Source organism: Lactuca saligna, chromosome 8 (assembly GCF_052625555.1).
Source record: "Lactuca saligna cultivar CGN05327 chromosome 8, ASM5262555v1, whole genome shotgun sequence".
Lineage (NCBI taxonomy): Eukaryota > Viridiplantae > Streptophyta > Magnoliopsida > Asterales > Asteraceae > Lactuca > Lactuca saligna.
Genome location: NC_136424.1, coordinates 60,473,547 through 60,490,083, shown reverse-complemented (window position 1 = coordinate 60,490,083; position 16,537 = coordinate 60,473,547). Strand labels below are relative to the sequence as shown.

At 37.0% G+C, this 16,537-nt stretch overlaps 2 long non-coding RNA genes across 2 annotated transcripts; one reads left to right on the top strand and one right to left on the bottom strand.

Moving 5' to 3' along the window:
• The first annotated feature begins 427 nt into the window (after window positions 1-427).
• On the top strand, window positions 428-1,031 carry LOC145008977 (uncharacterized). Its single transcript, XR_013663705.1, has 2 exons — window positions 428-589; window positions 767-1,031. It is a non-coding gene; the product is annotated as an uncharacterized LOC145008977 (long non-coding RNA).
• A 917-nt stretch (window positions 1,032-1,948) lies between these two features.
• On the bottom strand, window positions 1,949-3,843 carry LOC145008978 (uncharacterized). The gene is made up of 2 exons (XR_013663706.1): window positions 3,669-3,843; window positions 1,949-2,785 (listed from the first exon to the last, which is right to left on the bottom strand). It is a non-coding gene; the product is annotated as an uncharacterized LOC145008978 (long non-coding RNA).
• Window positions 3,844-16,537: the final 12,694 nt, after the last annotated feature.

The window sequence follows — 16,537 nt, the reverse complement described above, 5'->3', positions numbered from 1 at the left end:
AAATGGAATATTGTATTTAAGGAATAAGATTTAATTTTATGAAGAACTTTTAAAGCATATGGTTAGCCTAGGTCATGTATTGGACCTTTTTGCTTCCACACTTGACTAGGTCTTAAAGATCATTAGTAGGTTTTAATAATAATTTGTAAATTTATTATCTTGCTTAAGTGCAAAAACCATTTTGATATTGAAAATAAAAATATTGATTATGATATGTTTTTTCTTTTTCCTCTGTTTATTGAACAAGTAAAAACTTGATCTTGGGAATGCTTCATCAGGAGAAATGAGGTTGGGATCTGAGTTACAAACAATTTTAAGTTAGAATGAAAAAGAAAAAAAGAAAAAAAAAAATGAAAATACCCTAACAAACGCCAATAATGAATCCAAATTCCCAAACACCCCCTAATTTTCAAACTTGGCCCACCACATGTTTCACCTCCAACTCCAAAGTCCAATGGTGAGGGCCCAACTTTCCAACAGCCTTGTTCTGCTTTACTCCCTTGTTCTTGAGTCTTGACGAAAAAAAAAAAAAAGAGGAGATCAGAAGACGATGATACGGGATTACAAAATCCTGTAATCCCACTACCAAGTAAGTGAGGAACGATTCAGATGACTCCAATTCGACCTATATTATTATGTACATCGGTCCCCCAATACCCATTCTATATCATCACACTCGTTCTCCCATTCTCTGTCAATGCAATTGTTCGCCATTTATCTGTTTTTGATTTCATCTTATGCTGTTTTCCTGTTTTCTGTTGAATAGAGGAATCGGCCCTGATTTTAACATCATCAATCTGCTACTTTATGCATCTGGCTTCTTCGGTTTTTCCCATCAAAGGAACCAATTAGGCAAATTGTCTTTGATTCGAGATCTATCTGTTTAGATATGCTGTTGTGCTGTGTTATGGCCCGGGATCTACAGGACCTGTACTTGTACCCTACAGCCGTGTGTATTACTAACACCTAATCTCCTATTGAGAGGAGATTAGGTTAAACTATTCTAAGATATTAAAAACAATTGACTTCAAGCATAATTTTATTTCATGAAAATTTATCTGTGATTTTCCCATTAAAGGGACCAATAAGGCAATTAGGCAGCTATATTTTCCAATTCCAATATGGTTTACCTTTTACATAATCCAAAGTCTGATGTGTATATGTTTACAGTTTACATACTAAATAATATCATTATCAATGAGTTACTGACTTATTAGGCCGTGTTAGTGTTTTAGTTCATATAGTACCAGAAGATTCCAAAAAAGATGTACATTAAGCAGCAAACAGAAAAGTAGGGATTCCCTTCCTATTCATTAGCCCAAATTATCAGAAAAAAATGTCATTCTCCCTTGTAGTTTTACTGGATGAAGAAACTCCGATCTAGTTATTGTGGCTTTTAGCCTTTTATGTTGAAGCTGATTGAATGAATTTTATATGTTTTGAAACCATTTTGATCTGTTTGTTTATCCTTCTTTATCTTAATTTAGTTACTTAAGTTGATAGCAATCTAGTTGGCATTGATATTCTGCTGATTCCTAGTAAAATATATGAGATGTTACTTTTCCAATTCACAATCCTGAAACTTCATTGCCATTTATCCAAAAAAAAAATGAAATGCTATGGAAAGAATAACTGGATTAAAAGTCGAAAAACTGCCAATAATTGGTCCCCGAAATTAGTTTGAAAATTAAAAGTTTATTTTGAGCTCCTTATTGTATGCCAGTGCAAAACATGTTCTATGCTGAAGTGGGATCCTCTAATGGCATTATTTGATCCAGCTCGGGATATATCAGTGATGTTCAAACAGTTAAGAATTTTCCGTGCTCTTTATCTTAAGTTTGATTGAAAATAGTACAGGTTTTGTAAGGAAAATATCAAGGTAGTAACAACTAACAAAGTTTCCAATAAAACCTGTTATCATATAGAAAAACCTTGTCAGAACTCATAATTGGAGTAACCGGTTACCACTAATTTAGGTGATATCAGTTGGTTTTAACACAATTACATTATACATACTAATATTTTGCTTATAGCTGTATGTTGAGATTTTTCTGAAAAGACAGGGTGAAAATTTCCCAACACCAAACTTTAGCAGAATCCCTTTCTAAAATCTTTACTTTGCAAGCTTATACTTCAATTTCCATAGGATTTGTTCCTTTAATATCTTCTTTCAACTTGAATCATTTTGAGTATGTGGATGCTTTGCCTCTACTACTTGACTCTTCTCTCAAGTCTCTAGATTGGTTAACCACAAAGTGAAGATAATGGAAAAGTAAATATAATTCCCTTATCTTTATAATCAATTTTCATAGTTTCAACATTTAACCACCACACTTTTACATTGTACATTCTCACACCAAATTTATTGCATCACCTATGCTATTTGTCAGATAACTTATACCCCAAAATTTCACCAAATACATAAATACCATCTCTGACCTGCCGTTCCATACAATAAAATATGGAATCAAGTAATACACCCCAGGGATTTTTACATTAAATAATGATATACACTACATCTTTTACCTAGAGTATATATCTTGGTTAACAATTCATTTGTATTGCATTCAAATTTCAAATCCAATGATTCACTATTATAGTGTGAACAAAGTTGACCAGTTTGGTACAAACCAATAATAATGTCATTACATACCCACTATTAACATTGTTTACAAACAGCCTCTCCTATTTTATGCATAGAGCACACTCAATAATTCAATCGAAATGATTTTACTTAATTTCTTAGTTTAGCAGACTCTATCCATAAACCTGATTCCAAGTGTTTCTGAATGAAAAACAACCAAACTTCCCATCAGGACATGTCTATTTACAGGAAAGTTACTGAAAGTATGGATTCCCTATAAACTGTTCCACACTCCCACTTTCATCTTTAAAACCATGATCTTCCAATAATTTTACACATCATTGCTGCCACTTAGTCATTCTCTATGGATAGAAAGGGATATATTCATATTTATAGTTTGATGTCAACATCTATCTCTACTAGGACAGAGGACACTTATAGCCTTCAAGATTTTTTCACTAAGTCACTACATTACGACTTTCAAAAGCATACCATGTACAAAATTCACACTCATAATCATCATAACGTCTTCATTTACCATTGTATAATCATCATAAGGTCTTCACAACGCTTACCTTTATGACCTTTTGCTTTACGGCTAAAACCCATAACTTGTATCCGGATAAAAAAATTTAGTATCTTTATTGAATTCCCCAAGTATTTGGTTCTTAAACGTAGTGAAACACAAATTCAAATAGTGCCAAGCTTACTTGGATTTGCTCAAAAAACACAGCAGCGCACAACGGACCAATCCGCCTATTATATTTTATTTTTGTATCGACAACTCATACACATATCATTAGGCTCATTTACTTCCAAATTCCATTCGTTTATAACATACACAACAGCATACTAACTTCACGAATTGCTTAATTTGATCGTCTAACTACACTAATTCAAAAACTTCACAACTTTGGACTAAATTAGGTCATAATACGATTTCTCACATTCCGAATTGACATTTTTTTCACTGTTTTATTAAATTTACTTAATAAATTATATAAAAACTTCATTAACAGCTAAACGCTTCCATTTCTTTCTTGATAATTTGTGATTCATCAAGTTATCAGTTTAGGGAACGTACCTCAAATTCCCAGCAGCACCAAACTTTTAGCAGACGCCCTCTCTAAGCTCTTCAGTTTGCAAGCTTATACTTCAATTTCGGAAAATTCCTTCCGTAATTTCTCTTCGAACTTGGATCAATTTGAGTAGGTGGTATCTTTCCTCTATCGTTGACTACCCTCTCTCTCAGTTTTTGAAAGAGTATGAAAAATGTAATTATAAATAAGAGAACATTACAATTTTGGTCTTTGAATAATTTTTAGACAAAACTGCACAAATGGTCCCTGTAGTTTGCTGAAAATTGTCACTTTGGTTCAAAAATGTTTGGACTAGCACCAGAGGTCCAAACTTTTCATTTTGTTGCGAATTTGGTCCGATTTTGTTTGAAAATTTTATAAAGACGATTTTGCCCCTGATTATTTAATATTTTTAATTTTCTTTTATTACAACAATTAAAAAGAATTAAAATTAAAAGAAAAAAGAAAATATTATCTCTCTCTCTCTCTCTCTCTCACCCATCTTCTTCTTCTTCCTCAAGAATGCTGAAGAATATCTTCCGCCACTTCCACAATTCGACCGTCGTCCTCCACCACCATTGTTTGACGACCGCCCGCCACAACCACAATTTGTCATATCCATCTCCACCTAAATGAAATCAGATGAACACACACACAAAATCAGATCAAATGAACACACACACATAAAAATAAAATCTGACGAGCAAACACAGATCAACACAAACATCCATCGATTTTTCAACAGATACAACACAAACACACACACACATACAAATTAAACACACACACAAACTCGAACAAGACAAACGAGAGATTAAACACACATACACACACAAACACCACAACAGATCTGAATAGCTAGGGTTTCAAAAAACTAGAAGGACATCAGTCGAGTTCAGCGCCAAACCTTCATCGGTGTAAGATCTGAGAAGGGTTCGTAAAGAAGTTGTAGAGAGAGGCGATTTGAGAATCGAGATCGTCGGGATTGCTTCGAACAAAGATGAAGTCGTTTTAGCATCAGAATCTTCCTTCTCTAACCTTTATCACCCCCAATAAAAAACCCTAGACACACATAGGTAGAGTGCCAATCTCTGCAAATTTGGTCTCCGATTTGGCCTTCTCATCCCCGAGCGATTGTTAGAAGAGAACGACAGTAGACGACACGCCTCCGGTGTTGGTTTGAAACAGGAAGAGGAATCGAAAACAAGGTTCATTTGGGGGTCCCGATGAGGTGCCACGAGCAACAACAATAAAGAAGACGAGGTCCTCGGTGGGTTTTGCTCAACAGGAGAAGAAGAAGAAGAAGAAGAAGAAGAAGAAGAAGAAGAAGAAGAAGCGGGTGTGACGGTTGGTTCGAGAGAGAGGTATGAGAGGCGAGGCTAAAAGGGGATTTCCGGGGAGTGTCGATCGATCACAAGGTTGTATAACCTCTGGTGCTCGTCTGCTTTGGAGAGAGAGAGAGAGAGAGATAGAGAAAAAGAGAGAGAGAGAGAGAGAGAGAGAGAGAGAGAGAGAGAGAGAAAGAAAGAAAGAAAGAAAGAAAGAGAGAGAGAGAGAGACAGAGTATGTTCTTTTTTCTTTTCTTTTTAATTCTTTTTAATTATTGTAATAAAAGAAAATTAAAATATTAAATAATCAGGGGCAAAATCGTCTTTATAAAAAAGTTCAAACCAAATTGGACCAAACTCGCTACAAAATGAAAAGTTTGGACCTCTGGTGCTAGTCCAAACATTTTTGGACCAAAGTGGCAATTTTCAGCAAACCACAGGGACCATTTGTGCAGTTTTGTCTAATTTTTTAAAAAAAATTGGTCATAAAATAAAGAGTAAAATACACTAATGGTCCTTGTGCTTTGAGGTAATTTGCGTGTTTAGTCTTTAACTTATTTTTTAATTCGGATCATCCCTATAGTTTATTTTGTTACGTTGTTGATCCCTAGCGACTCAAAATGACCGATATACCCTTATCTTTTAAATAAAATTTTAAAAGAAATTTTTTATTAGATATGGGCCCTACTCTCTAATATTGGAGTAAATTACAAGAATAGTCCCTATGGTTTGGGGTAATTTGCGCGTTTGGTCTCTAATTTATTTTTTTAACTCGGAAGGTCCCTACTGTTTGTTATTGTTACGCGTTTGGTTTCTACTATATGTTTTTGTTACATGCTTGATCCCTGTCTTACCTAAAAAGACTATTATTTAAATAGAAAAAAAATAATGGGATACGTAAGGTAAGGTGAGGGGGTGGGTTTGGGGGTGGGTTTATTTAATATAAATTAAAAAATCAAGGCAAAAATAGTCTTTTTAGGTAAGATAGGGACCAAGCGCGTAACAAAAACAAACAATAAGGACCTTTCGAGTTAAAAAAAGAAGTTAGGGACCAAATGCGCAAATTATACTAAACCATAGGGACCATTCGTGAGAATGAAAAGGAAATCTAAACCACCGGCATCCCCCAATTCCCCCTTCCTCCTTCTCCTCTCTTTCCGATGCCACCTCCACTGTACGGAAATCGCCACCGGCGATGATGAAAACCTTCACATTGTTGTCTGGCGATTGTGTTCATGGGAAATGCGTTGATCACTCCTCCGTCCGATCATCTTCCCTTTTTTACCCTGAATCAACGAACCATCCAACAATTATATGGCGCCCTTCTCCTCTTAACCAATGACATTCACAACCCACCTCAATCTCATGTCAGCGGATCCCATAAGAAGAAGCAACCTATTGCGAGAGACCCGACGTCCGACAACCAAATCAACCAACGATTTCTGGATTTCGACTTCTTCACTACATGTTTAATCTAAGGTTTAAAATGTCAGTCTGAATTAATGTCGAATCACTCCAAGGGCGGAGGATGGGGAACGATTGGAAGCTTCAAGTTAGACCCCTCTGATCCACCAAAATGACAAAACCAAAGGGAGAAGATTGGATGAAGTTGCGTTGAATTGTGGTTGCCCTTTGTTAAACCCTTAAATCGCAAATCTGTATGTAACAAAATTTCTAATTATTGATCAATCTATCGAGTCTCAATGACATAATATGTTCTCTTGTGTCGATTCACCTAGATTGTAGTTAGGATTTTTGTATCTGCGATTTTTGTTTCAACGATTTTGGTTTTGGATTTGAGACACAAGTTCAATTTTAGATGTATTTCAGATTTATTGTGTAACTTTACATAGATTTATGGTTGGATTTAAGGTACAAGTTCAATTTAATTTTAGATGTATTTCAGATTTATTGTTGAACTTTACATAGATTTATGGTTGGATTTGTGTTTAGTTTGGGGTGATTTATATGGTATTGGATCTATGGTCAAAGATGATGACCGGAGTTGGTATCGAGAACTAGATCTATGGTCGGAGATGGTACCCAGATGTGGTGTTGGAAACGAGAAAAGGATTAAGGTGGGGTGGACTTGTGGGTTCCATTTTCAATAATATATTAACAATTTACATTATTTAAAATGATAGAAACATGGTGTTCAAGATTAAGTTTCAAGACATAAAACTTTAAGCTTGCAACAGAAAACTTTTCATTTCAAAACTTGAACATGTAAATTCCGACAAAAGATCACATTACATGAACATGCGAGATTTAGATCAACAACCATAGAAGGATAAGATTAATAACATTTGTTGTCATCTGGTCCTCACGGGAGGTTGAAAGATGATGATGATGATGTCAAGAACTCAAAGTATAATCTCTCTAGAGAAAGTCCACTAACAAGCTCCAACACTAGATGAATGCTAGTTCAACTCTTGATAATACAACCTCTTGAGTTTGAACACCCAAAAAAGAATTTTTGGTGTTCAATAGAGTGTATTCTCTTCTTTTATCAACTAACAACTTAGAGAGAGAATGAGAGAGTTTGTGAGAGTAAAAATTTCATTTACATGCTTAAGCATGAGGAAAAATGAAAGCTTTTCACTCTTTTAATCACCTCACACATGCAAGAGTCAATCATGACTAATATAAAAGTCTCTACATGCATTGGACCACCCATAAAGGTGGTATGGGGTGATTATACACGAAATCATGAGAGAGAGGAGGGAAAGTTAGTCAAACACTCCTTCTCTATCCTCTTTAATACTCCATGTCTTCTATTTTATAAACGTAGCTTTTATATTTTATAAAGACTTTCAACTATATATACATATATTTGTTAGTTTTATTTATTTAATCTAACTCTTTAAATTAAATAAATAAATCTCACACAAAGTAAATCATTTAATAATGAAACAATAAAAGTACCAAACTTATAATGATTTATACACTCTTCTGAATCACATTTTATTATTATTATTATTATTACCATGTAATAACAATTTAAGAGTTCTAATAGTTTAATATAAGTCAAACTCATATACTAAAATTTTAATTCAAGTATCTACTTGTTATTGGTGTGACCCTATAGGATCATATGTTGTTAGCAATATTGTTTTATTATCAATGTTGAGCAGATAGAACCAACAATCTCCCACTTGCGCAAGATTGAATTGTACAAGGATATACACAGTGGTGAATGTTTAGCAACATTTCACTTACCCCCAACAACACATGACGAAGTGCCATTCAACAACATTCAATTCCTATAAGCCCAAAGCTTCAATTGATGTAACTATGTGATGTATCAATTATCCTTTTGTTTCGAACATCATGTTAAACATGAGACATGGATCACAATCATTCTCATTCGGCGTTCAACTTTAGTAAGATGCCTTAGATGTATCACTCTCAACACATAAGAGGAACAAATTCCACATTGACTACATACGCCTCTTATATAGATCATATTATACCTAATGATGGCCTTATGACTGCATACAACCAATCTATGTCGGTAAGGAAATTGAAATCATAATGTATGATGAAGCCACCGACATTGTGTGCCTGTTTGATGAACTAAATGAGATATATCCTACGTAGCCTTTGATGGGTTTTGAGCATTCTAACACTTCCTAAGTGTACATGCAACCCTAATAACCTTGGATCTATGTTTGTCTAATTGTCATGCAAAGTTGAATTCCAAGGTTATATTCCTATCTAGCATACATTGGGAACAATTTTAACATAAAGTATAGATAGAATAACTTACCTTGTTGTTGTTTGTGTTCCTTGAAACCTTGTGAGCCTAGCACCCCAAGTGTGATGCCTCAAATGCTTCACACAACACCAAATGCTCTTGAAAGAACTTATGAGAGAATACTCACTACTCAAAATCGGCCAAGCTCTCTTATTTCTTAGTGTAGCCGATTTTGGGTGGAGAATATGTTACTTATATAGTGTTGACACATCTAGGGTTAAACCCTAATGTGTCATGACTCTTCATTTCCATGACCCATGGGTTTGTAACTCCCATGGAGCATCCATGGAGCATCCTATGGGTGGAACCCAACTTGATAGTTCATGGAGCCTTTTAGCCCACTATACAAGATATGGATGATTTACATAATCAACCCATATATTTAATTAGTTATCTTTTGATCACTTAATTAATTCTAAATTAATTCTTGATCAAACTAATCAAATAATATTATTAATATATTAGAACTTATAATATATTAATAATCTCCAAGTGTTATTTCTCTCATTTAGTCTATCCAATTACATGGTGCCATGCAACCCAAATGGACCATGCCGGGTCGGGTCAAGTACATACCAGAAATAGTTATGGACTTAGACACCTTATCCAACAGTCTCCCACTTGGATAAGTCTAATAACTATTACTGCAAGTATGACTTCAGGAACCGATCGGCAATCGTAGCTCTTTTCAAGGTTTCTCGAAACTGAGAAGATGATGGTACGCCATTTAAGATAAGTGATCATATAATCCTCTGTTCTAGATATCAGCCGGACAAATACATGGAACAATGTCTTACTTATTGTCCAACATTTGTTTCCCGATTTCCGATTTGTTTGACAAAGAACTTCATTGAACACATCAATTTAGTTCTGACCGGGCCCGGTACATAGGTCAAAACAAAATCATCGAGGGGCCCAGATATCAGCTTCTAATCCAAGAAGGAACAGATAAACTTCGACTCATATGTTTGTTCTACTACTCATTGAATTACACACAAGAGCACGATTTTATAACATCGAGTTACCAATGCGTTTTTCGTACAATCAATGCATAACCAACTTGTAAGTAACAAATCATATCTCTAGGTTTAAAGACTTATATGATATTACCGTCTCACGATCACTCGAGATAGAATTCCATGAAGTGATTCCAGTGAGCGTGGGTTGAGTCCAATGCTCAGAACTTATGAGCACTCATGATTGTTGTAGCCTTGTCCCAGACCTCTACAACCAAACATGACAGTCTTGATTCATGCCTACTTCCGACATATGACTGACTGTGGAGGTTTGAATAATATGTTATACCAAACAAAATTATTCTGGAAGTCAAAACATGCAAAAGAAATATAGTAAACGATTGACAAGAGATAGCAACACTTTACTCATAAATAAAACACTTTTATTCATCATCAAATGTCAATTACACTTTACAAATTTCGAGATTATCTAACTACTAAATCTAATATCATCCTTCAGCCCTATGCTCCGAGCATGCTGGAGATGCTTAACCCGAGTCAGTTACTTCGTGAGGGGATCTGCCGGATTCTCATCTGATGATACCCTCTTTGCCACGAGGAGTCCTTCTTCGATCCGATGTCTGATGAAATGGTATTTTCTATCGATGTGTCTGGATCTCCCGTGATCCCTTGGTTCCTTGGCTAAGGCAACAACACTTTCACTATCACAGAAAATTTCCATTGGCTCTTTAATAGCTGGTACAACTCCAAGGTCTCCAATGAAGTTCCTCAGCCATAACGCCTCCTTTGCCACTTCGCTAGCTGCAATATACTCTGATTCACAAGTAGAATCTGCCACTGTCTCTTGCTTGGAACTCTTCCAAGAAATTGCTCCTCCATTTAGGGTAAAGACCCAGCCCGACTGAGAGCGGAAGTTATCCTTATCAGTCTGGAAGCTAGCATCACTATACCCTACAACTCTCAAGTCATCACTCCCACCGAGGGTAAGGACCCAGTCCTTAGTCCTTCGTAGGTACTTGAGAATATTCTTTACCGCAATCCAGTGTGCCTTGCCAGGGTTCCCCTGAAACCTGCTAACCATGCTCAAAGCAAAGGCTACATCAGGTCGAGTACACGTCATAGCATACATGATCGAACCTACAGCCGAAGCATAAGGTACTCGACTCATTTCTGCTATCTCAGCCTCAGTGCTAGGGCTTTGTGTCTTACTCAACTTGGCGCTACTCTGGATGGGCAACTCTCCTTTCTTGGAGTCTTGCATTCTGAATCTCTTCAGAACCTTCTCCAAGTAGGTACTTTGACTAAGTCCAATTAGTCTTTTACTCCGATCTCTCAAGATCCTTATCCCCAAAATATAGGCAGCTTCACCAAGGTCCTTCATAGCGAAACACTTTCCAAGCCAGGACTTTACTTCCTGCAGGGTTGGAATGTCGTTTCCTATGAGTAGTATGTCATCCACATACAATACCAAAAAGCTAACTATACTCCCACTAGCCTTGACATATACACAAGATTCATCTTCACTCCTAGAAAAGCCAAATTCCTTGACCTTTTCATCAAAGCAAAGATTCCATCTGCGAGGTGCTTGCTTTAATCCATAAATGGATTTCTCAAGCTTACACACTCTATTAGGGTACTTGTTGCTGACAAAACCCTCTGGCTGACTCATGTAAACATCTTCAGCCAACTTCCCATTAAGGAAAGCGGTTTTGACATCCATTTGCCAAATTTCATAGTCATGAAATGCGGCTATGGCTAACAGAACCCGAATAGACTTAATCTTGGCTACCGGAGAAAAGGTCTCATCATAATCCACTCCAGGAATTTGAGAGAAGCCCTTTGCAACCAGTCTAGCCTTATAAGTGTGTACTTTACCATCCATGTCGGTCTTCTTCTTGAAGACCCATTTGCACCCTACAGTCTTTCGACCTGGTACATTCTCAACCAAGTTCCAAACTTGATTGTCATACATGGATTGTATCTCGCTATCCATAGCCTCTTTCCATTTGGCAGACTCGGGGCCCGCCATGGCTTCCTCGTAGCTATTAGGGTCATCTTGACTTACTAGTGTCTCATCACTAATAAGTGTCTCACCTTCTGCAGTAATATGGAATCCATAGTAATGCTCAGGTGCACTCCTAACTCTCGTGGAACGCCTCAGAGGTACAGATTCGTCAATTGGCTCAACAGGAGTTTCCTCCTCAAGTTGAGGGCTAGAGTTTGAAGTTCCTTCACCACTTGACTATTGAATTTCTTCAAGATCAACTTGCCTCCCACTGTCTCCTTGGCTTATAAACTCTCTTTCTCGAAAGACTCCTCTCCTTGCTACAAAGACCACATTGTCACTAGGTCTGTAGAAGAGGTAACCAAAGGATTGTTGTGGGTAGCCGATGAAAATACACCTCTCGCTTCGGGGTTCGAGCTTATCATGAGTCTCGCGTCTCACGAAAGCCTCGCAACCCCAAATCTTGATGTGGTCTAGTTTAGGTACTTTACCAGTCCACATCTCGTGAGGAGTTTTGGCAACTTTCTTTGTAGGGACTAGATTAAGGATATGGGCGGCAGTCTCTAAGGCATACCCCCAGAATGAGATTGGTAGCGAAGCTCGACTCATCATGGAACGAACCATGTCCAACAAGGTTCGATTACGCCTCTCAGCCACACCATTCAACTGCGGTGTCCTGGGAGGTGTCAATTGTGAGATAATCCCACATTCCTTTAGATAGTCGAGGAACTCTGAACTAAGATACTCACCACCTCGATCGGATCGAAGCATCTTAATGTTCCTGCCCAATTGATTCTCGACTTCCTGTTTAAATTCCTTAAACTTCTCGAAAGTCTCTGACTTATGCTTGATTAAGTAGACATATCCATATCTACTGTAATCATCAGTAAAAGTCAAATAATAACGATTAACATCTCTTGTGGCATGTTTGAATGGTCCACACACATCCGTGTGTATAAGGTCCAACAAACCTTCACCCCTTTCACACGAGCCTGTGAAGGGTGACTTTGTCATTTTTCCAAGTAAGCATGATTCGCAACTATCATTTGACTTTAGGTCAAACGACTCCAAGACTCCATCCTTTTGGAGTTGGCCTATGCGTTTCTTGCTTATATGTCCAAGACGACAATGCCATAATGATGCTTTATCCAAGTTATTATTATTAGTAGAATCAATACACAAAACATTATTTCCTAAGTTATCTACAATAGATACAGCTTCATACACACCATCACAAGGTAATGCTTTAAAATAAAGTACATTATTAAAGAAAGCATTAATCGAACCAACTTCATTATCAAACGAAAAGGTGAAACCTTGTTTGTACAATGCATGAAAGGAAATAATATTTCTTGCCATTTCTGGCGAATAACAACATTTATTCAAATCTAAATTTAACCCACTACTTAGCGATAAAGTATAAACTCCAATCTTGGTGACAGGTGTAACTTTCCTATTCCGCATGATTAAGTTTATTCTTCCTTGCTCCACATTCTCACTTCTTCCTAGTCCCTGCAAGTCACAACAAATATGAATACTGCAACCGGTATCAAGGACCCAAGATTTCGAATGGGGTGAGTTATTAGAAATGATAGTGTAAATACCTGCATGGTTGGGTTTGACTTTCCCATCTTTTACATCCTGCTGGTACTTTGGGCAGTTTCGCTTCCAATGAGCTTTTTCATGGCAATAGAAGCATTCAGCCTCTTTTGGGTCAAAAGAAGGAGTAATGAAACCTTTCTTGGTTCCACTTGAAGAAGAGCCATCAAGGGTCCGAGCCTTGGTACCCTTCGAAGATCTCTTTCTCTTCCTCCCTCGACTTTGCCCGATTGCCAAGACCGGAGTTGAGTCTGGAGTAGGAGTGATAGCAACCGACTTCCCCTTAAGACCTGTTTCTGCGGTCTTGAGAAGTCCCTGAAGTTTGCTGAGGGTGACCTCTTCCTTGTTCATGTGATATGTCATGCGGAATTGATCATAGCACGATGGTAAGGAGTGCAAAATGATATCTATTGCAAGCTCCTCAGGGAAGTTCACATTGAGCTTCAGCAAACGATCCACATACCTTTGCATTTTCTGCATGTGGCTCGTGACGGACTCTCCGTCCTTCATCATGGTTGTTATCATGGAGCAGATGACTTCGTACCTCTCTTGTCGTGCACTTTGATGGTATCTTTCCATCAAATCTTGGTGCATTTCATAAGGGTAGAAGTCTTCATAAGACTTTTGGAGTTCAGCTGTCATGGTGGCCAACATGATGCAAGCCACCTTGGTTGCATCTCTTTCATGAGTATGAAAGTCAGCGATCTCCTGGGGAGTTGCAGTGGACTCGTCAATTTCCTTAAGCTCCTTGTCAAGGACATATTCTTTGTCCTCGTAGCGGGTAATCATCCTGATGTTTCTGATCCACTTATTGAAGTTGGATCCATCAAAGGTGACTTTCCCACACAGACTCATAAGAGTAAAGGAGCCATTAGGATTCGAGCCAGAAGCATTATTTGAAGACATCTGAAAAAGAAGAACAAGTTTAGTTTAGATTTAAGAGAGTCCTTAATAAAACACCCAAATGTAATATTAAGGCTAGGATCCAATCACAATATAATATAACTTAGAAGAGGTATGCCGTAATCTAAGCTATACTATATTTGAAAGGTAGGTGAATGACGATTCACCAATTTCCACCACGAAAACCGAAATATTAGATATTTAGTTTTTATTGGTTTTAGAAATTCCTAGATTCTTTGAGATCCAATGAACTTTTCAAAGGCATGTTTCAATCTCGGGAGTGCCCTCCAGGTTTTGTGACTGGGATGCCGAGGATCACAAAATGAGGTGTGAAGTAACCATGCAAATCACTTGGTACCCTTAAAGTTTATCACTCAATCGATGTGCCGGTAAACCACACACGCTCCACCGATACTATAATAAACCTTAAGTCACCCTTTACCTACCTTGTTAAGTCCAAGTTAGTGTACCGGTTAACCACACACGCTCCACCAACGACTTAGACAAAGTGTAAAGTGTAATTTCATGGATTAGCACCTTATTCACATTTTTCCTAAAGTAACTAAGATTGGGAATTTAATAAACATTTAGTTACTTTATTATATTCATCATACTTTGAATGAGAATTTATAAGTCCTTGTCTTACCCGTTCGGCTAACGACCCTCCACCAGTCAAGCAAGCGGTGGGTGAGAATGTACACCCATTAAGTCACCATTTTATAGGCAACAACCTTATACCCACCTTATAGACCGGCTTCGTGAATGAGGCGTACTAGCGGTAAGACGACTTTATTCTTATACATATATATATAATTATTAAATTATCATAATATAAGTATAAGGGTTGAATTTTAACTTTTAAAATTCTAGGGGTTGGAACTTAAAGTTTTAACTTAACTTTACTTGTTCCAAAACTTGAGGGCAAGTTTTGTAACTTTCAAAACTTTTCATTTCTTGTAACTTATGAGTTTAATAGAGTAATAAAATGAAGACTCTTCATTTTTCTAACTCTTGTGTTTTTCTTAATGGTTCTAACTCAAGTGTGACTCTTGGTTTTCCATAACTTAAGGATAAGTTATGGACTCCATTAAAACACATTATGATCAAGAATTAAACTACCAAATAGGTTACAAATAATTCCGATGATCATCTAAAACATCATAAGAACAAGAACATGAATATGAACACAATCAAAAATTACATAAAACTTTGTAATTTTGATAACTAGTTGTTGTAAATGAATTAGCAAAGACATTACACCACCAAAAACAAGTTTTTCAATTACCAAAACAGTTTAGGGTAATGTTTCTAATTCATTTTCAGCAACTGAATCGAAATTCTGCACTCATTCGACCCTACTCGCCGAGTGCATAAACTGACTCGCCGAGTTGGTTGAAGATACTCATGGACTCGATGAGTCCCCCCTATAGACTCGACGAGTCCATTCGCAGACAGCAAAATTTCCGATTCTATTTTCAACTTTTAAGCACAAATAAGAACAAACAAGCCTAGGCTCTGATACCACTGATGGGTTTTGAGCATTCTAACACTTCCTAAGTGTACATGCAACCCTAATAACCTTGGATCTATGTCTGTCTAATTGTCATGCAAAGTTGAATTCCAAGGTTATATTCCTATCTAGCATACATTGGGAACAATTTTAACATAAAGTATAGATAGAATAACTTACCTTGTTGTTGTTTGTGTTCCTTGAAACCTTGTGAGCCTAGCACCCCAAGTGTGATGCCTCAAATGCTTCACACAACACCAAATGCTCTTGAAAGAACTTATGAGAGAATACTCACTACTCAAAATCGGCCAAGCTCTCTTATTTCTTAGTGTAGCCGATTTTGGGTGGAGAATATGTTACTTATATAGTGTTGACACATCTAGGGTTAAACCCTAATGTGTCATGACTCTTCATTTCCATGACCCATGGGTTTGTAACTCCCATGGAGCATCCATGGAGCATCCTATGGGTGGAACCCAACTTGATAGTCCATGGAGCCTTTTAGCCCACTATACAAGATATGGATGATTTACATAATCAACCCATATATTTAATTAGTTATCTTTTGATCACTTAATTAATTCTAAATTAATTCTTGATCAAACTAATCAAATAATATTATTAATATATTAGAACTTATAATATATTAATAATCTCCAAGTGTTATTTCTCTCATTTAGTCTATCCAATTACATGGTGCCATGCAACCCAAATGGACCATGCCGGGTCGGGTCAAGTACATACCAGAAATAGTTATGGACTTAGACACCTTATCCAACAGCCTTGTCGTTTCAT